Here is a 23,916-nt window from a genome sequence, read left to right on the forward strand (position 1 = left end):
GTCTGGGGAGTGTTCCAGCTTCAATTTAGACTTAACTACATTGTTTTTCAGATAATTTTTTTACTTACTGCAATCACTAGGTTAGTAGTGTAGAACTATAGGCTTGGGAAACATATCTTTGTAAAAAAGTATTTGGCTGTATTTATCTGAAGTGCAGCTCCTCTCCTTGGCTGCAGAAACCATGTTCATTGACTCTGGGAAAAATAACAAATAGATTAGCTGTGAATCAGAACATGCACACCAGCCTGTAAGTAGCAAACACTTAGAAGTATAATTGGGATTTTAATAGTCTGTTTCTCCTTCTAAAAGACCAAGTGATTCTATGTTGTTGTAGGCATATTAACAAGAGAGACTTCCATGTGAGACTATTGCCTTATAATTTCGTTCTGAATGAATTTGTTTTTTGCTTTGTTAAAGTATAATTGACAAATAATAATTGAATATATTCAAGTTATACAGTGTAATGTTTTGATGTCTATATGGTGTGAAATGTTTCCGGCAATCAAGTTAATTAACATAACCATCATCTCACATATTACCTTTGTGAGTGTGTGTGTTGTGAAAACACTTAAGATCTACTCTCTTAACAAATTTCAAGAATACACTAACTATAGTCACTGTGCTGTATATTAAATCTCTATAAAGTATTCATCTTATAATTGCAAATTTATTCTTTTTCACCAGGACCTCCCCATTCCCCATGTTCCCTGACCTCTGGTAATCACCTTTCTACTCTCTGTTTCCATAAGTTCCACATAGATGGGGTTATGCAGTATTCGTCCTTTTGTGTATGGCTTCTCTTACTTAGCATAATGCCCTCTAGGTTTAACCACATGTATTTCCTTGTAGTGTTAATTGCAATAAAGTATAGAAACAACCTAATTGTTCATTGAATGGTGAATGGATAGTGTTATATACATAGTCATTCACTGTGTATTGCATCAGTCAACAAAACACCACATATATAAATGTGGTCCAATAAGATTACAATACTGTGTTTTTAGTGTAATTTTTCTTTGTTTTGGTATGTTTAGATGCACGGATGCCATTGTGTTAAAACTACCTACAGTATTCAGTATAATAATAAGCCATACAGATTTGTAGCCTAGGAGATACAGTCTATGTCATATTGTCTAAATGTGTAGTACGTTATACTGTTGTAGGACAGGCAAGGCCCCAAATTGGGGCTTAGCCAAGGAGGATTTTTTGCTTAACTCAGGAAAGAATTCAAGGATGAGCTACCAGTGTTAGCAATCATTTATTGAATGGCACTGCTCCTTGCAGAGCAGGGCTAAATCATAGGCAGTACAATCAGAGTCAGCAACATTTGGTCTCTTGGCAACTGTGTTTATACTCAGGTAGACCCACATTCAATTGAAGGGTGAGCCAATGCAAATTGAGGGGCAGGTTGTTTAGAACTTTCTAAGGAAGGGGCAGTAACTTTTAGGTCGCTGCCATGGAAAGAGGTGGTAACTTCTGGGTTGTGTTGCCAGGCTGCTCACATTGCTCATTAGCATAAGACACTCCCACCAGTACCATGACAATGAAATTGCAATGAGTAGTTAGAGACTGCTTTTGTTGACATCTGCCAGTTCCTATCAGTTTTTTCACTTCATGCTCTCTGGACCAGATCCTGTTTTGGTCAGCAGGGTTGTGACCAGAAAAAAAGTCCTGCTGAAAGATGAATGGATAGTGTTATATATACAGCCATGCACTATGTACCCAACTACCCAGTGCATGGCTGTATATATAACACTATCCATTCAGTACCATCTAGGTTTGGATAAGGACACTCCATGATGTTCAAACAATGATAAAATTGCTTTAAGGTACATTTCCCTCTTAAGCAATGCATGACTCTGTGTGTGCATATATGTATATGATCATGAAATATTATTCAGTCTTAAAATAGAAGGGGATTCTGCTATATGAGGCAACATGAATGAAATAAGTTCTTTTGTTTGGGGTGAATAGCCATGAGAATGGAGGAGGCCATCAGTTCATTCATGATTTGTGGTATTGGCCAAGGCATGACAAGCGGTGAAACCATATTCAAATATGGAATCAACTTTTCTGATGATGACAACAAATAAGCGTTGGCTTTACTATACAAGTCATAGGCGATTGTAAGGCTCTTTGTTGTTTAATGCTCATCAGATAAAACCTTTTCTGTCCAGCGAATATTCTAGAACAATACTGTGCAAGAGACCATTGTGTGGTAACATGTGTTCTACTCTTGCACAGTCCAATATAGTAACCTGTAGCCACATGTGCCTTTGAGTATTTCAAATATGGCTAACGCAATGGAGGGACTGACTTTTTAATTATTTTAAGGTTTAATTAAACATTAAAATTAACTTTAAATAGCCAGCTGTATCTCCAAGAAACATCTGGAGTTACCAGGAACTGGAAGAGATAAGAAAGCATTGTCCTCTAGAATCCTGGAGGTAAAATGCAATCCTGCCGACACCCAAGTTTGAGCTTCTGGCTTCTACAACTGTGGGAGAATAAATTTCTGTTCTCTTAGACATTTGTTTTATGTTAATTTGTTATGGTAGCCCAAGGAAACTAAAACAGATGGCTTCAGGGAGAAATCTGAAATAGAAGCAAGAAGTAAAAACAGTCAGAAGCAAACAAGTATGTATTCATCACAGAGGTACAGAAATTAACCATCAAATATCCCAGGCCCTAGTGGAAGAAGTGCTGCCGCTGTGGCAGCAGCACTATCTCAGCTGACTGTTCCTGTGGGGGGATTTTACTGCCATTCTGGAACGTGGTTTCCATGGGGCTGCCCTGTTCTGAGCCTGTTTCTTCAACCTTCCATTAGTTATATGATTTATACAATATAATCTATTACCTGGTTTAGATCAATTAGAATGGATTTCAGCCATCTACAGCCAAGAACACTGACAGGTATACTAACATCTGTCAGACAGTATTGTGATTTGTGCGGAGAATGTTCCTAAACATGACAAAACACAAGAAAGCATTAAAAAATGTTGACAGGTATGATTAGTTATGAGTTAGTTAGTAAACATATATGACAATTTATATGGAAAACAAAGTATGTGATGCATGATGGATTAGGAAAACATATTCACAATATATGTAACAAAATGATACATAATGTAACTATTTTTACAAAACAATACTAAATTACAAAATAAACTATATACAATTCTATAGGAATAGAATGCAAATTACCAACACATTCATGAAAATTAGAAAACATTTTGCAATTAGAAAAATAGAAATCCTAACAATATTGTTTTACTACTTTTTTCTGAGATTAAATTGCAAAATTAATATATCCAAAGATATTCAACATAATCCATATTAGACAAGGATGTGTGAAGAAGGCACTGTAAATCTAGGTTTTTAATGATATAAATTTGTAAAGCCATTTCTCAAGAACGTGTGACAATATTGCATAAGTGGCAATTTAGTATATGTTAAGCTTTGATCCAGGTAATTTAATCAAGATCTATCTACAAAGATAAACACACTTGCACACAAGTTTCTAAGGGTCAGATGGATTACTGTACAATTTTCAGGATGTTATTGTACAATTGGTCACATCTTAATTTCTTAATTGTCCATGCCTATGGTTTTATCAGAGAAAATGAGCTAAGAACCCCAGAGGAAATGGGGAGTTTGCAACGTAGTTTTTTTTTTTTTTTTTTAAGTTCAAGATGTCCGAAGGTATTTCTACTGGCTAGAAAAGAATTGATATGTTTCTAATTGTATTTCTATACATATATGGATGTGTTTGTGCGTATAGCTTTTTGTGTCACAAAACTTGAGGACATACAGACAATAAATGCCTGAGAAGTATGATGCCCTTCTTAAAATAAAACACAAGATGAGTTTCCCTTTTGTTTGAGGAAAGCAGAACAGTGCATTGCTTCACATTGAGAATTATGATTGCCATAAGAAAGCAGTGGTGAGCACATAAAAGCTGTCACAAAATAAATTTAAATTGAACTGAAGGTGTTTTTTTTTTTTTGGCAGCAGCTAAATTTTAAAGTTATAAGCAGAGTAAACTGGGGAAATGCCATATATGTTAGTATTCTTATTTAACAATGATTGTAATTAAAAGAGCTCATTGCATTAGAAAGAAAAATCATGCTTAAGACTCTTAGAAGTTTAGAATTCCAGTAAGATAAAATAAATGTTATTTCATATTAATGTGGATACTTCATAAATTTTAAAAGTATTTCTGTCTCATCAACTAGAACTCAAAACTTATAGGGCTAAGTACACATTTTTAATTATTTTCTAGTCTAATATTTGAAAATCCACTTTCATTTAAATGATTTCATGAGCTTAATTACCCTGATATACATGATAGAGTTATGTACATTATCCAGTTTATAGAATAGAAATAAATACACAAATATATTTTTATTTATCTGTACTGCTTCTGCTTTTATAAACAGATTTTTTTCCCTTTTCTTTTTGTATAATCATAGCTCTGGTAATATACAGATGATTTAATATATTTCTTTTTATCATATGCCTTTTTAATTTTCCAAATTAATGAACTAGGTCTAGGATTTCCTTCTACTCTTTACGTTTCTTGCATGATACCTGGCTTATATTCTCTATTGTTCCACAATCATCTGCATCTATGTTCAACTATGCAATGATTTGTCATCATCATTGATCAGAAATGATGGGGTATATTAAATTTAATATTTGATAACTGAAGAATATACAGTGAATATCTTTTAGTATTTTAATGAATTATGATATTTAAAGTATTAATATATTCTCATTATTTTAATTATTATTTGTGCATAATCCATAACAAGATAAAAAAAATAGCTAAAAATTACCCAACATTACACCATTTTCAAAGTGTGTTCTTCATTTCATGGTAATAACTTGTCCTCATATAATTGCACATAAACTTTTTTGAAAAGTCAGGGTTATTTTTCTTAGCAATGTCCTTATGAATCCTTTACTTAGAAATGGTTAGAAAATGAAGTACAATGTTTGGAAATAGTTATCTTATTTTGCAACCCAGTTCCCCTAGTCGCAAGATGTTGGGTGTTGGCTGGTATCTTAATGTCTCTACCTCAGTTATTTTACCTTACAAGAGTGAAAAGGCTCATCTTGTAGAATTTATGTGTATCTTAAATTAAAAAAAAAAAAAGAGTAAGGTAGCAATTGACTGAACAAGAACATTCCAATGCATAGGACTGACTTTCAAATAAATACACATGTAGGACTCTTCTGACAGTTCTGTTCACATTTCTCTAACCTTGGGGATGGTCTAAAGTAAACGGTGTTACAATTTATAACTATAAACATGTCTTCAAAACCTTACTGCACGTTTTTTTTCCCTGAAAAAAAAAATTGACTTCAGGCTAATTGGATAAGTTACTAAAGACATTTAGATAGAATGTTTTGAGGGTTAAATAGTATGTTTTAGTAATAAAATATATAAAACAGTTCCTTTTTTGAGATACAGTTGCTTGAAGTGTCTAGAGTAGTCTGAAGGAATCCAAAAGAACTCTGAAAATTGAAATACTGATTGTAATCCGGGACTGATCTTGTTAAATACTTCACATACAGGTGATTCTCTGACACTTAAGCGATTTACAGGACTGAGATCAACTCAGCTAAGCTAACATTTGGAAGTAGCTATTGAATTCTGTCAATGGCCATCAAAGACCATCATAGATAAAAATGTCTGAACAAAAAAACTGAATGAAATTGAGTTTATTTCTTGCTGCAGCAAAAGAGATTGCCTGAGATGGTACTAGAGAAGCTTACTTGGGCCTATGTTAGGTAATTTGTGGGGAGGGGTCAAGGAAGCAGAGATTTGCTCTGGATTGGATGCTTAGGAAACAAGAGTTTTTGTTAGGTCATCCAAGTCATGGTACCCATGGATATGAGATCTTCACTTCAATTAGGATACCCTGATAACATAAGGAAAATTTCAGTGACAGAAGACTGTGCTGTTCCTATTTAGCCCTCACAGTGACTTCGGGAGAGATTAACGTCATCTCATTTTTCCTTTACACTTCTGTCCCCTACTAGAGAAAAGTATTTCCTCATTCAAGGGACAGCTTGCAGAGGAAGCGGTAATCAGCATGTCAGTGTTATCCTTTCAGCAGGATAAGAAAAGTTTTTAAAGACACATTATCCATCTGCCTCATACAGGGTAATAATTCTGCTAATACACGTTAAATAGACTAAAAATAAAGACATATAACATTCAATATAAAGAAAGAAAATAAGATTAACCAGTGCAATTATATATTTAGGCAGTTAGATAATTCACACCTGTTTAAAAAGGATAATTCTTTTAACTAGATATTGAGATTTAGAAAAATAGCTTATTACTGAGTTGTCCTAAAAGCATAGGCTTGTGATTTTCCCTAAATCTAGACAGATTATAAATTATCTAAAAGACCAGAGTCATTTCAATTCAGGATATAAAGAATCCATAAGACTTCTGATCAACCAAAATAAATTGAATGGATGCTGATATTTACAAAATTGTAGAGATTGAAATTGAAACTGAACATAAACAAAGCTAAACAATTAAAGTAAAAGGGAAAAGCATGGTAATAACATATTGGTGACATTCAGAATGAGTGTGTTTAATAGACCTTGTTATTAATGGTAGGTTTGGCAGGAGGCTAGTTATGATCATTGTGTTTGTGTCTAAATTTAAAAGATTTAAAACATTTAAGATAATCTAATATTTATGACAACTGAAGACCAGGACTTATGAAGAGCTTCACTGCCATTAGGTTTAAACAATTGGAAATATCTTATTTGTCATATTGGCATATTTTTTGTTTATTCGTTTGTGTAAATATTATTTGAATATTTAATTGGTAATAATTTTAACACTAGGCAAATTATTAAAAACAGCGAATATTCTACCTATGAATTATTTTCACAAAATGTATTTTTACATTATAGCAATCCTCGTTCCTGTCCCTGATTTAGATTCCACTGATTATAGCACACTTTTTACTTTATGTTGCTATTAAGAAAGAAAGAAAGAAAGAAAGAAAGAAAGAAAGAAAGAAAAAGAAAAAAGAAAGAAAGAAAGAAAGCCAGCCACTAAGAATATACTCTGAGGCACAGGTTGCTAAATTTCAGTCCATTTAAAACTTCCCCTTGTTGTCCATATCAGTCCTGATACTTTACTGCTTATAAATTCCATTCCCTAAGGTAGACAATTTCTTTACCATGCTTAACACTCCATCAAAAAGAAAAAAAAAGTAATGGTCTATAGATAACTTTTAAAATTTGTCTTCAAAGAGTAAAACTTTTTTAAAATGAAAGCTTTAAGAAAACAAGAAAGATAATGAATTAATTGAGTAATTACTACAGGGGAAATTTAGGAGTTTTTAAGTGCTAAAAAGGAGAAATTCATGATGGCTAGGCTAATTAAGCATTGAATAATAGCACTTGGGATAAGACAGAATGAGTCCAGTGTGTACACAGTTGGTTTAAACAAGTCCTGTTGCTCACTGGATAGGAAAGTGCCTTCATTAAGCACAGCAAGAGTCTGACATCCCGAGGTCACTGAAAGTCTGTGGTCCTTATCAGCTTCAGTTTATTAGACCTGTTGTGAAGAAACATGATGTCAGTTTTGATATCTTCTGGGCAAGAGCTGCTGTAATTGGAAATATTTACTTTATGATCCTCATTGTTTGAAAAGCAGTAAAAGAAAAATAAAGCTGTGACTCTTAAGTTACTTAGGTCTTTTATATATTAATTAAACTCAGAAAGCAAATAACTGAGCAGTAATCTAGACTCAGAAAGATGCTATCTTCTTACAATGAAAAAAACTTAACTGATTGGAATCATGTAGGCACTAATGATGATGATGTTGATGATGGTGACGATGGTTTCTTTGGCACATGCTGAGTGGTAAGAACTCTTCTGAGATCTTTGCATATGTTTACTAATATTTTGTCCTTGGAGCAACCTTGTCAATTGAGTACTGCTATTTTATCCATTTTGTGGATCATTAAACAAACCACAACAATGCTGAGTGACTCCCCTAGGTGTGTGCAGCTGGTGAATGGCACAGACTATTCATTAAATCTAATTATATCAAAACAAGATGATGAATCCTGATTCCAGGGCTGGCTGCTTATTTAAAAAAAAACCAAGTTATCATAATATTATCACTAGTTTATACGTATGTAACATTAACTGACACCATATTTTAAACTATATTAAAATATAATACTTATGCTGGCTCCTACACTATTCTCTTCTATCTGAATATAATTTATTTAAATCATGTCTAATGAATATAGTTCAAATAATTAAAAAAATAGGGACCCAGAATGTTTCTCTGCTTAAAATAATAGCTCTCTGCCTGGAAATGAAGTGTATTAAGTTGAGATCTAATACTTTCTTTGGTTAGAGGTAAACAAAGTAATTTCTTAGAAGGTAAATAAAACAGAAAAAAAATCCATAAATTTCTGTCATACTTGGACTATGTAAAGCAGGTAACTCTGAATTAAACATACATGAGAAATTAAAAGTAAAATGTTATTTTCAGATTGATCTTTGATCTTTAATATAAAAAATTAAAAATGCTTGTGGTAATTTAATTAAAAGGTTAAGACTTATAGGAAAAACATGAATAGTTTCAGTCAGTTTGATATTTTGCTTGTGGCCATGTCTTCTGTGGTTTCTGAGCTGAGATAGGAGCAGGTGTCAAGGGTAGCATACTACTCTTGCTGTCCTGATAAAGGAGGCTTGTAATAGTCATGAATAGCAGAAAAATAATATTTATAAATGCATTCAACAAGATTTCAGGAATCTGGATGAGATGCAAAAGATAGTGAGGTTTCCAGAAGGTACAACAATAAAAGTGAAGTGCCTGAATCCCTCCAGATGGGGTGAGTCTGCTGTTCCTGCTCATGCGTAGTCTAAATCCAGACAAGCTGCAAAGGGAATCAGAAACTGGAGAAAACACAAGTGAAAGAGGCAATTAGAAAAATAGAGAATTATAGAGAATCTAGAATGTAAAAGTTGTGCCCTTGAACAAAACTACCTACTTTCCTTTATTGTATCTATGAACCATTCATTCACATAAATAACCCTATGTTCCTCTCCTGGAATTGATCAACAGTGATGGAGATGAGTTAGAAGAAGATGAATTAGAGGAGCATGATGAGTTTTATTGATGTAAAAGTGACTATATCCATAAATTTTCTATATCAATAGTTGCTAGATTTGCATTTATTTTTGTAAAAATTGAAATGTCTGTGTAGTGGCTAAAATATCTGAAAACTAGTTATAAATACATTAAGAGACATCTAAACACTATATATATGTATATATATGTGTGTGTGTATATATATATAGGAAATGCTGCAAAATATATTAAAATGTCTTTTAAGAGTTGATCCTTTTGGAAACTAGAAAATGATCTAAAAGTATTGACCTTGAATATTCTCCCTCCTAAACTTTTAGCAATTTTCCTTGCTCAGTAATAGATCTGTTTCAACTTTCAATGTAAATGTGCATGAATATTGTAGGATAGTTAATTTCAAATTATATAGAAGCCTGTCTCTTCATTCAAGATAATTAAATTGAAATTAATGAGATACTTTTGATTCTCTGTGACATTATCATCAGTGTCTAAAGATAACATTTCACTATTTAGGTAGTGAAACAAATTTGTAAAATGTATGGTAATCTCTGGACTGTTTTCTTCACCGAACAATGTGGGAGCAGTTGAGAAAACTAATAGAATTTTAATGAATAAATTGGCCGGACTTTGAAACAATGCAAATTTAAATTGGACAAGGTTTACCTTTTATCCTCAGGAGGAATTGGGGGGCACACAACAGAGGGCAGCTCTGGGTAGAATTCTCATCAGACCCTATCCACCCATCCAGACTACTCAGTGGCCACGTTTGCACATGAACTTCTCTGTTCACCAAATACTTTCCAGAGGTCACCATGCTCTTGTTCACTGTAGTCAAGATTTGGAGGAAATTTTTATTCTTCCTAAAATACACTGTATTACCATATCCTGGCTTAAAAACTAGACATTTTGGCCAAGTGTGGTGGTTCATGCCTATAATCCCAGCACTTTGGGAGGCTGAGGTGGGTGGATCACAAGGTCAGGAGATCGAGACCATCCTGGCTAACATGGTGAAACCCCGTCTCTACTAAAAATTCAAAAAAATTAGCCAAGCGTGGTGGTGGGCCCCTGTAGTCCTAGTTACTTGGGAGGCTGAGGAGGGAGAATGGTGAGAATCCGGGAGGCAGAGATTGCAGTGAGCTGAGATCGTGCCACTGCACTCCAGCCTGGGCGACAAAGCGAGACTCTGTCTCAAACAAACAAACAAACAAACAATAACAAAAAAAAACACTAGACATTTCACAACTCAGCAAGTGTCCTCTCCTTGATGAGGTTCTTCCTGAATCCTCAAGGTAGGATTAGATGTTCTACGGTTTATGGTTCTCTACCACCTGTTAAGTTTAGCCTAAAGTTACCTCCTTACGTATATTAAGTCTGGTCTTCAGGTTTCTTTGTAGTACACAGTGAACTGTAACCTAACTGCAGGTGTACACAGACTGCAACCTACTCTTGTATCAAACACAGAGTTTTAGCCAATCACAGGTCACCAACTGTTCAAACCATGTTCTAACAAGGCAAACAACCAGCTGTAACCAATACATTGGTTTCTGTACCTCGCTTTTAGTTTTCTGTACGTAAATACTATACCACGTGGCAAACATGGAGTTGTTCTGAAGCTATTTTGCTTCAGGAGGCTGCCTGATTCATGAATCATTCTTTGCTGAAACTCTGTTAAATTTGTCTTATTTTTTTCTTTTAACATATGTATAAGTACCTCAAATAGAACACAATTACATTGTATTAAAGCTTTTTATTTCATTTCTATATCTTCCTCCTCTCCTATGAATCTGTCAAGGGTTGATTTTTTTTTTTCAGTTTTGGATATTTCGCACCTAACGTAAAATTAATGTTTAGTGGCTGCATGAATAAATTAATGAAGAAGGGAAATCAATCACTAAGTTGACACAAATAAAAAAAAGGCAAAACAAAATCAATCAAACAATGCACTAAAATAAGCATGAACCAGGAGAAACAGGAATGGCTTTACCAAGAGGAAATACTTGGTAATCCAGATTTGGAAAAAAAAAAAAAGTAAATAAATAAATAAATAAAATAAAGAAGCATTGGTAAAGACGTCAAAAAAAAGTACCAGATACAGTAAATACAGAATATTTATAAAGAAAAGCAGAACAAGATTGTGAGAATATATCAACATTTGTTGATAACCAAGGTTGTAAGTGAACACTTAAAATAAACCAAAGACATGTTACTCTAATTTTGATGAGGAAGTTTTGTAAGAAGAACAAAACTGTTTCTTAACTGCTAATTAAAACTCAAGGGTAGTTTGAGATAAACTTTATGTTAACAGGTGAGTTTTACAGGCTATGCAAATAGTAAAGGATTACTGTGTTGCTGCACTAGCTTATGGAGGAAACTGTGATGTTGACCTAGACAATAAATCATCTCCATCCTCTTAGAGATGTTCTCCAAGAGATACTTATACTACATCAAGCTGAATAAATTGCTCTGGGCAAAGAACTGCCCAAAGGCAGTTCTTAAAAAATAACTAATAATACAATGTGGTGGAAATAGAATATGTTGGTCAAAGGTCAAAGGTATAATATGAACAGATTCAAGAGCTCTAATGTATAGCATGGGTGGCAGTGTACATGGACTGTCAAAGCTAGCACAAGCATGGGTGGTGGTGGGTGTTCTTGTTAATCTGATTGTGGTAATAATTACATAGTGTATACATATGTCATGTTGTATACCTTGAATATATACAATATTTACTTGTCAATAAAATGTTTTCAATATAAAAAGTATACTTATTTTAAAAAATTGCATATGTGGAAAATTGTCCATAACAGCAGATAGGAGATAGACATAAATCCTCCTTGATCATATAGCAAATTCATCAAGTACACACACACACACACACACACACACACAAACACACAAACACACACACAAATATGTGCATAAACATATATACACATACACACATTTATGATATAGAGCCATATAGACCTAAATTGAATACTGACCTGTAGTCCTGAAGCAAGCTACATAATATTTCTCATTTTTTCACATCTCTAAAATGCAACGTTAGGAAATATCTTGCAGGATTATGGTAAAAATTAAATGGAACACTATGGGGAAAATGCTCACTAAGCACTATGAAATAACTCAAGTAAAATGTGCTAAAGGAGCCTTGCAAATATTAAAATACATTTAATTTAACCAAATTATTCTACTTTTATTTCTGTTGACCTCTGAGAGGGGCTAATTAACTGAACTCCTTCAATGGCCCTCCTCACTTAGAAACACAAACCCTAAAAAAATGAGAATATAGTATTTCATAGCAATAGCCGATTTTTAAATTCTGAATTCAGTTTATGATAAAGAAATGCTGGCAATTTAGAAATACACATTTCATGGAGAGTTTTCTGGCAAGTAAAATAAAGAATTCATGAAAATATTTAAAGGCTGACATTATTATCACCATAATTAAAAAAAAAATTTCTTTTGCTCAGTGAAGGAATTTAGTTCCTGAGAGGATAACAGATAAAAATATGTGAAGAATCTGTGAAACATGTTTAAGCTTTTGAACTATTATTAAACTAATGAACTAATATACAAGCACATATATATATATAAATCTGAAATTATTCTCAAGGTCTAAATGTCACCTATCAGACTCTCAGAGAATGAATCAGTTGCTGAAGGAAATTGTGTCAGTTTTTATAACAAAGCTCCACGTTTCAAATAGAAAAACAAACACAAGCAAAAATTACTGAGTTCATGATTTCATAACAGAAGGGCTTTTTATCAGCTATGTGTAATTACCCAGTCTGTTGTAGGCCAATGTTCTGAAGGACCAAGAGAGCTTCTGGCACTAGATATTTGACTTAATGTTTTTGTTGACTATTCTATTTTCTGTCCTTAACTTTGTTTTCATGTCAAAATAAATAATGTTATGCCCAATTAAACCTTATTATTTCCAATGTAACATTTCCACAGCTGAAGAAAAAGATTATTCTTTAACATGAGTATGTCTTTATAATGAAAGTATGTAAAAACAGGAGGTTTAAATTTTGCCATACTAGAATTTAGAATTCCCTGGTCATACCATCAAATTATTTGCATTGAAAACATAGTCATTTTAACAATAGAAAATGTGCTAAATCAAACAAATTTTACTTAAACATTGAAGATCCAAGGCCAGATGTAGCATTGAAGAAAAATATTCATATTTTTAAACCCCTGAAACCATATGTGTAGCATTTTAGAACGTCTAGAATTAGAGTAATATCAAAGCAAATATTCGATTTCCTGGGATAGTGCCCCCACCAAAAAACAAAAACAAAAACAAAAAAAGACAAACTATTGAATCATCAATACATGACGTCTAATCAGAAACACAGTCATTCCATAGAAGGAGGGAAAGTATTTTAGTACAGTGTCTCCCTTAGGGCTCACTGAATCTTAGGCAAGCATCAGGCCTTTTTAGCGCCTTTCCTAGAATATACTAAGAAGTCATCCTGAATCACTACTTTATAATCTATGAAGAGTTTAGGTATCCAAAGACATGTTTTGTGGGAATAAATGGGAAGTAAGTTTTCAATTAAACTTTCTCCTAAAGCAGGCAAGGCTATGGCTACTCCTCCTTTTTTACCTGTTATTTTGTTATTCTGGGGTCTTGGTCCATATATTTTCTCTCACCAGCTACTTTTGTTACACATTCATGTGATTCTGTTTTTAATAAGACCTCCAAGATATAATTGTGTAGAATAGCTTTATTAAAATGTATGGGTATAATTGGAATGTAATCTTATGCTATCAAAGAACAACTTCACATTTAATGTAAGCTCTAAAATGTAGTTGCCATTATTATTATTATTATGTTTTTTTTTCATTATACTTTAAGTTCTAGGGTACATGTGCACAACATGCAGGTTTGTTACATATATATACATGTGCCATGTTGGTGTGCTGCACCCATTAACTCATCATTCGCATTAAGTATATCTCCTAATGCTATCCGTTCCCCCTACCCCCTCCCTACAATAGGACCCGGTGTGTGAGGCTCCCCTTCCTGTGTCCAAGCAATCTAAATCAACCCAAATGTCCATCAGTGACAGACTGGATTAGTTGCCATTATTTTTGATACAAAGTATTTCCCTAGCCTGGTGTTTCTCACTATTTCCTAGACTTTTGACATGCTTCTTGGGGCTTTGTATCTTTCTTCTTCACTTGGTTGCTAGGTTCCGCTTTTTTTCTAGGCTTCCATGAGAATTAAGGATTGCCCATACATTAGTTTCCTCCCTATTCATTTCCTTTCACGTATTGTCTATGACGGGATGAAAAATTAAGTTTTCACTTGTGATGGTCAATTGTATGTGCCAACTTGACCGGGCTAAGGGATGTCCAGATGGCTGGTAAAATATCATGTTTGGGTTTGTTTGTCAGGACATTTCCAGAAGAGATTAGTATTTGAATGGGCAGCCTGAGTAAAGAAGATAGGCCCTCACCAACGTGGGCAGCATCATCAGCTTTGTTGAGGGCATGAAAGCAACAAAAATGTCAAGGAAGAGCAAGTTCATTCTCTTTTCGAACAAGGACATCCATTTTCTCTTGCCCTTAGACTCTATTCTCCTGGTTCTCATGCTTTGGGACTCAAGCTGCATTATACTACCTGCTTTCTTGGTTCTCCAGCCTGCAGACTGCAGTTTGTAGCATTTCTCACCCACCATAATTATTTAAGCCAATTCACAAAATAAATGTCTATCTATCTATTTATCTGTGTAGGTATCTGTCATCTATACAATTGATTATCTTCTCTGGAGAATCCTAACACACCACAACACACTACATACTGTGTACCTGACGCAAAAATTCAGAGTTACAAATAGGCTAAAAGTAAAAAAAGGAAAAAAAGATGAAAATACACCATGCAAACAAGAATCTTGGCTCTGGAGAGCTAAAATAACATAAAGCAAAATAGACTGTAGGACAAAAATATTACCAGAAACAGGAGAGCATTTCTAGTGATAAAAGAATAAATATATTAGGCAAACAAATTATAAATACACAAGCATCAAATAACAGAGCTGTAAAATATATGAAATTAAAACTCAAAATTGAAAAGATACTTAGACAATTTCACAATTCTACTTAGAGATTTCAATACGCTAATGTCAATAATTTACAGAATAACCAGATAGAAAATTAGCAAGTGTATAGGAGACTTGAAAAACACTCAACTTCAACTGATGTCTATGAAACACTCCGTCCAACCAGAGATGAGTGCATTCTTTTCAAGCACCCATGAGACAATTTACAGGAGAGAATCTCAATAAATCCTAAAAGGACTGATATGATATAAAGTATTTTACATGATCACAAGAGAATTGAGTTAGGAATAAATAATAAAATGCTTAAGAAATATTCTTCAAATATTTAGTATTCAAATATTTAGTAGATATACATGTATATATGTTTGTCTTAATATACAAACATACTTTATGTAATGTGATAATAAATATAATTTTATATATGTATATAAATGTATAATTATATCAGTATATAATTTACCAGGTAATATAAACATACTTTATATTACTTGATATATTACCTATTATATATTCAAATATACATACACATACATATGTATACACACATTACCATATATCAGTCTTGACTTTAGTTTCTTTTTCTCTTTCTTCTCAATATTTTCTGCTTCCCATAATTGCGAATAAAACAGCAGACATGTGAATAAACTACAAGGAATCAAGTGCTTAATAGCACTCAAGTATGGGAAATGGTAGAAAAACAAACTAGACAATGAAGTTGAGGTATATCTGAAGAGCTATGTTTGACAATCAAAAAACCTTACAGTCAACGCTGCAAGCCATTGACATGCTTTAAATAGTTTGCACTTTATTAATTTCATTTTGTAGGAAGTATGAAGGATGTATTAGAATTGTGGATTAAAAATATTAACCTACTGTTTTGTGTAAACTAATCTCTTAAAACTAGGCAATTCACATATATGAAAATCTGTATGATCAAGAGAAACTTGCATTATTTTTATAAACAGAAGAGCCTAACATGAATGTAAAACTTGAAATAATAAAACCTTTCAGAACTTCTTGCATTGTAATTTTCACATACAAGTAAATATTTAACACTAGCAGGTGTTGTTACCATTTGAGCTTTTAAAGATAAAGTTTTTATTCTTATAAGAAACAAATTTAAACCAGCCTTAGAAATTCAAATGATATATACCTCATTTGGACAAATTTTTGCTAAGGGATCTGAAATGTCCTGGAGCTCTAAGGAAAACCAGCACACATTGTATTTTGTTAGTAGTAAGCACAAGAGTTTATGTGGTATGCAAAATAACTAATACAAAGATGATTGGGGCTTAAACTATGAGCCTAAGTGCTAGTCAATTGAAGTATCTCTTCTTTCGAATGGGCTATGGCACCACGCTGAATTTCTAACACAGGTGAAATACTGTCAGTTCTTCAGCTCTAAACCACCCCATCAGTTTTACTTAGATTAATGAGGAAAGCTCATTTGAAAGTGAGCTCTGCTTACAATTTTGATCTGACAAGATGCTTTCTATACAGTGGATTTTGGATTAGCTGAGTTACAATCTTTAATTTTCAGCCACATTAACTGCAAAGGTAATAATTTCAGTGGAATAATTTTAAATGAAGCCAGAAAGTGACTGTATGCTTTCATTACAGAATCTGCATAATTCTGATTCTCCTAAAACAGCCTTCAAAGAGTTACCAAATTGACACTACTCTATTCATTCGCAGAATTTTACCGTTTTTTAAGGGGGTAGGGGAATGGATTTTTCTACCACTGATATATCCCTGTAACAGAAACCTATTTGTTGGTTAGTGAGCAGGGTTACCTGTTATTAACAGTGTAAAATTATTTCCTTAATTAATCTTAGTCTTAGTTTTTCATAGTTTATAGAATGTCTCACCTTTTGTGGTTTAAATATATCAAATATATCTATCTATCTATCATCTATCTCACTACCTCTCTCTCTATTCATCCATCTATATAATGCAAACATACCTAAACAAGTTTCATTACTAGCAGAATTATCAAATGATTTAGAGTACATTCTATTCTGTAAAAACATATTCACATATTTGCAATACGCAACCTAGGTTTAATTTCTAGTTTGAAAGATGCTGTATACATTTATACAAATGTAAATTACTATATACATTTGAAAGAATGTATATAGTAATAGAAAGACAAGGCAAGACATAGTCTAGTAGTATAAAGGTATAATCTAATCATTGATGTAATTCTTTTTTTTTTTTTTTTTTTTTTTTTTTTTTTGAGACGGAGTCTCGCTCTGTCACCCAGGCTGGAGTGCAGTGGCCGGATCTCAGCTCACTGCAAGCTCCGCCTCCCGGGTTCACGCCATTCTCCTGCCTCAGCCTCCCGAGTAGCTGGGACTATAGACGCCGCCACCTCGCCCGGCTAGTTTTTTTTTTGTATTTTTTAGTAGAGACGGGGTTTCAACGTGTTAGCCAGGATGGTCTCGATCTCCTGACCTCGTGATCCGCCCGTCTCGGCCTCCCAAAGTGCTGGGATTACAGGCGTGAGCCACCGCGCCCGGCCCATTGATGTAATTCTTAATGTCATTTTATTTTTTTTAAAATTTTAGACTCGCGGGTACATTTGCAGGTTTGTTACAAGAATATATCATGTGATGTTGAGGTTTGGCCTTCTAATGATCCTGTCACCCAAGTAGTGGACATTGTATCTGATAGTTTTTCAAGACTTTCCCCCTCACCCGACTTCCTCCCCGCTTTTGAAATCCTCAGTGTTTATTGTTCCCATCTTTGAGTCCTTGTGTACCTAATGTTTAACTCCTACTTACCACTGAGAATATGTGGTATTTGGTTTTCTGTTGCTGTGTTAATTCATTTAGTATAATGTCCTCCAGCTGCATTCATGTTGCTGCAAAGGATGTGATTTTGCTCCTTTTATGGCTGTGTAGTATTCCATGGTGTATATTTACTACATTTTCTTTATAGAATTCGTCATTGATGAGCACCTGGCTTGATTCCACGTCTTTGCTATTGTGAATAGTACTGCAATAAACATATGAGTGCATGTGTCTTTTTATTTGATTGGTTTATCTTCCTTTGGGAATATGCCCAGCAATGGGATTGCTGGATCAAATGGTAATTCTATTTTTCTTATTTTGAGAAATATGCTAACTGCTTTCCTCAGGGCCTGAGTTAATTTGTATTCCACCAAGAGTGTACATGCCTTCCCTTTTCTCCAAGATGTTGCCAACACCTGTTATTTTCTGACTTTTTAATAACAGACATACTTACTGGTGTGAGATGCTTTCTCACTGTGGTTTTGATTTGCATTTCTCTAATGATTAGCTATCTTGAGTATTTTAAAAATATATTCCTTGGCTATTTATACATCTTCTTCTGAGATGTGTCTGTTAATGTTTTTTGCCCACTTTTAATGGGGTTATTTGTAGAAGTTCCTTATATATTCTGAATATTAGTACTTTGTTGGATCCATAGTATACAAATATTGTGCACCATTTTGTATAGTCTGTTCACTCTGTTGATAGTTTCTTTCCCTGTGGATAAATTCTTTAATTTAATTGGGTCCCATTTGTAATTTTTTTTGTTCCATTGGCTTTTGAGAACTTAGTCATAAATTCTTTCCTAGGCCAATGTCTAGAAGGGTATTTATTTTCTAGGGTTGCTTCCAGGATTTTTAGAATTTGGGGTCTTATATTTAAGTCTTTAATCCATCTTGAATTAGCTTTTGGTATGATGAGTGGTAGAGGTCCAAATTCTTTCTTCTGCACATGGCTAGCATGTTTTCCCAGCACCACTTGTCAAATAAGTTACTCTTTACTCATTATTTATTTTTGTTGACTTTGTCAAAGATCAGTTGGTTGTTAAGTGTGCAGCTTTACTTCAGGGTTCTCTATTCTGTTCCATTGGCCTATATATATGTATTTTTTTTGTATCAGTCCCATGCTGTTTTGATTACTGTTTACTTGGAGTATAGTTTGAAGCTGGGTAATGTGATACCTCCAGCTATATTCTTTTTGCTTAGGGTTGCCTTTGCTATTTGGAGTTTTTTGTTTGTCTGTTTTGTTATGCTTTGTTTTACATAAATTTTAGAATAGTTTTTTTTTTTTTTTAAATTCGGAGAGAAATGATGTTAGTAATCTGATAGGAATAGCAGATAATTTGTAGATTGCTTTGGGTGATATGGACATTTTAATTATATTAATTATTTCAATCCATGAGCATGGAAGTCTTTTCCATTTGTTTGTCACCTCTGATTTATTTCAGTAGTGTTTTGTAGTTTTCCTCGGAGTCTTTTACTTCCTCAGTTAGATGTATTCCTAGGCATTTTATTTTTTGTGTATGTGGCTGTTTTAAATGGAATTGGATTATTGATTTGGTTCTCAGCTTGAACTTTATTCATGAATAGAAATGCTGCTGATTTTTGTATGTTGATTTTCTCTGCTAAACATTTTCTGAAGCTGTTTATCAAGTCTAGGTGACTTTTGGTAGAGTATTTAGGGTTTTCTAAGTATCAAATCATATTATTAGAGAAGAGAAATACTTTGACTTCTACTTTCCTATTTGGATGCCTTTTATTTCTTTCTCTTGCCTGATTACTCTGGCTAGGACTTCCAGTACTATATTGAATAAGAGTGGTGAGAGTGGGCCTCCTTGCCTTGTTCCAGTTCTCTGGGGGAATACTTCCAGCTTTTGCTCATGCAGGATGATGTTGGCTGAGGGCTGTTACAGACATTTCTTATTATTTTGAGGTATGTTCTTTCAATGTCTAGTTTGTTGAGGGTTTTTGTCACGAAAAAATGTTAAATATTATCAAATAATTTTAGCACCTATTGAGATGATTATATGGTTGTTTTTAATTCTGTTTATGTGGTGAATTACATTTATGACTTGCATATGTTAAACCATCCTTGCATCCCAAAAACAAAGCCTACTTGACTGTGGTGAAATAACTTTCTGATATGCTGGTGGAGTCAGTTTGTTAGTAATTTTTAGAGGATTTTACATCTCTGTTCTTCAGGATATTGCACTGTAGTCATATTTTTTGTTGTGTCTTTGCTCAACTTTGGTATCACTATGAAACTGATTTCATAAAATGATTTAGAGAGAAGTCTCTTTAATTTTGGGGAATATTTTAAGTAGGATTGGTATCAACTCTTCTTTGTACATCTGGTAGAATTCAGCTGTGAACCCCTTTGGTCCAGGACTTTTTTAGTTAGAAGGTTTTTATTGTAGATTTAATTTTATTATTTATTACTGGTCTATTCAGAATTTTTGTTTATTCCTAGTTCAATCTTGGAAGGTTGTGTTTTTCCAGGAATTTATCCATTTTCTCTAATTTTTTTAGTTTGTGCACACTGATATGTCTGCAGTAATCTCCGAGGACCCTTGTATTTCTGTGGGATTTGTTGCACATAAAATAGCATAGTTAATGCTATTTTAATTGTGCATATAGTAATAGGGGTTTCTATTAATGTGTGTTATATAAGAAAAACAGAAGTCACTCCAGATATTTAAATAACCAGATGTAGATATCAACATTTCCTTTAATACAGGAAATTAGAAGCTTAAGTGATTATTCAAATGACTGGGGAGTAAAGATTAGTGAAGTATCCCTATGCATCACCAGATCGAATGGTTCTCAAGAGCTCATCTAAAATTATAACTTGCTCAAGAACATTTCTTCACCAACATTTTCAGTCTGCAAAAGCAGAGAAGTCAGTAGCTCATCTGTAAAATAATTTGAATTTCATTTATGCTATCAGATCAAATTCTTGCCTGCAGTTGTCTCTGGAAAATAATAATTCCTTCTCTTCTATCAAGTCTCTTGGAGGAACATATCCAAAAATAATGAGACATCTATAACAAACCCACAACTAATCTCATACTGAATGGGCAAAGGCTGAAAGCATTTCCCCTGAGAACTGGAGCAAAACAAAGATGCCCACTTTCACCACTCCTATTCAACATAGCACTGGAAGTCCCAGTCAGAGTAATCAGGATATGGAAAGAAATAAAAGGCATTTTATTTATTTGCCTGACAGACTGTAACCTGTACCCAGGTGCATAAACAATTAATCTTCTGTGCAATTAATTAGTAGGCCCCCCTGTATTGAGTTGCTATACGTTTACATTAACTTTCATCATTAGATGTAGGAATACTCACAGATAATTCTCTGCTTTCAGATGAACTCCTCCCTGCCCACACTGGGTAGTAGTATTCTGTTTTCCCTAGATAAATTGGATTAGTCAACCCAGCCAGCAATAATTTCTCTGGTTGGTTGGCACACAAAGAGCTACAGTAACATGAGGAAAATCTCAGCTTCTGATAGAATGGAAATTTGTTATATCTGTTATATTTCTTTGAACACTGAGATATACACTTAAAAGCCAAAATTTTAAAGTGTATTAGGGTAAATAGTAAGAAAGCCACTCTCATGTCACTTCTTGCTTTCTGGACACATGAATTCTAGCCACATATGGGCTTTCCTAACAACGTGTACGAAAGCACCTCAGCCCCACAAGGTGTTGTCACATAGCTAGTACCATAATCAAATTTGGAATAAGCCATCCCACCTTTAGTCAGAACAGATGCTTCAGGATGACATAATACATAATAAGACCAGGGCATCTCATAAGTGTGAGAACATTCCTTGCCACTTTTGCTGTGAAATGAGTTTCTAGTTAGAAGCAGTGCTGTGTGGAATATCATAAGGGTATGTAATGTATTTTTCATGCAATATATTTTTATTTTCAAAGGTGGCGCAAACAAAAACAATGAATATAAAGACTAAGCATGTATTCCATTGAAGAAGAAAATCCCTGCTCCTGTTGTAAAGGATCCATGATGATCCACATGGCACCAGGTGCTTGGCTATTCCTTTAGGAATACTGCCATTTGGAGAGCTCAACAATTGTTACCACTGTTTTCCAGATGGGAGCTCAGCAGGGTTCTGAGCCAGATCATGAGCCAGATCAGCCTTGATGAGGTTAAGTCTATTTTCTGGTGGCCGTGCTGGATAACCTCCATCGCGCAGCCATTACCTTCTTCTTCATTAGCCCATTACATATTACTGGGTAGCTGGCAAAATCTGACAATCGTAAGCCAAAATGACCTAGTTATTTAGACCAATTTTCCTATACAGTTTATGTCTTTTGGTGAGCATTTTCATGAAACTCGAGTTAGGCACATTGTCCTTGGAATGGTACCACATGTCTTTATTGTTCTTGATTCATAATTTCTGTATATCTTGCCAGCCAATCTACCTTCTAGCATATGTTATAGTCTATTCATTAGAGGTTTTTAGTTCTTGATGGCTGTTTTGCATATAAACTGAAAAATAATCTTATCAAGGTTTGAGTAAAAACTCAGGGTTGTTACCTCTTTTTAAAGAGCTGTATTAACACACATTTAGTTTTATTTATTTACATTTATTCCCAGATATTAGTGTTATCTGATACTATTGTAAAATGTATTTGATTCTGTTAGCTCTGAGTTCTTTCCCTACCCCTTCTTATTTCCATATAGCCCACTCATCTTTGTTTTTACTTCTTTTTAAGTACACCTCTTCAAATTATGCAATTGTGTATGTGGCATCTGTTTTCTGTTGCATCCATATCAAACACATGAAACTAACATATCATATCGGTTTTCTCTTTGGTAAGGTTATGAATTCCATTTATAAATTTTTAAATATCAAACCACTCTTGTATCCCTAACATAAATTTCATTTTGATATATGTCTTTCATAGACTTGGTTTGATTTGCTATTGCCAGTTCTGCCATCTCGGCACTTACCCTTTGGTCCTAAGTAAGTTAAATGTGCATGAATTAATAATACAGGTACCACCCTCTGCCAGCAGGTAGGGCTCACCTCTGCACCTGCAGACCACAGCACAGTGGCTGGCACTTCCTTGTGCCAGCCTATTGGATTTGATTTGCTCATATTTTGTCTAGGATTTTGCATCTACACTTACAAATATTATCGCCCACCTAGAGAATTTCTGTTTTAACAATGCATTTTCCTGCATTCACTAACATGATTATGCTGTTCTTTTGGAATGAAATACGTATTCTTTATCATTTGTCAAGAATGAAGAAAATAGAGATTTAATTTTAACTTTATGGAAATTATAAGATTATTTCAGTCTTTCAAATTTGAAGGATAAGATATTTAATCAATGCTTTAATTTATTTTAGTAACTGTATTACTGTTTTTAAATATTTTCTGAAGTCAGTTCTGGTTAAATATATGTGTGCATATATGTGTATATATATGCGTGTGTGTGTGTGTGTGTGTGTATATGTAATACCTTACACAGAAACATAATATTTCGTGTTTTGGTTTTCAATTTGTTAATGTAGTTATTCATAATAGTCCCTTAACTTTGTATCTTCTACTTTAACTGTAATTATGTAATTATGTTCTCATTTCATTCATAACATTGTTTATTTGTATCTTTTGTCTTTTCTTGACTCTCGATCAGTATTTCCAAATGTTTGTCTATTTTGTTAATATTTTCAAATAACCGACATTTCGTTTTCCTGATATTCTCCATTGACATTTGTTTTTTATTTTATTATCTTCTGTTAAACTAATTATCTCTCATTCTAGAATATATGGAATTTCTTTGTTGTACATTTTCTTATCTCTAAAAAGGAGTACTTAAATTATTATTTTCATAAGTTTTTGGAATACAATAATCTAAGGCTAGAAATTGCTC

Source organism: Macaca nemestrina, chromosome 19 (assembly GCF_043159975.1).
Source record: "Macaca nemestrina isolate mMacNem1 chromosome 19, mMacNem.hap1, whole genome shotgun sequence".
Classification (NCBI taxonomy): Eukaryota; Metazoa; Chordata; class Mammalia; order Primates; family Cercopithecidae; genus Macaca; species Macaca nemestrina.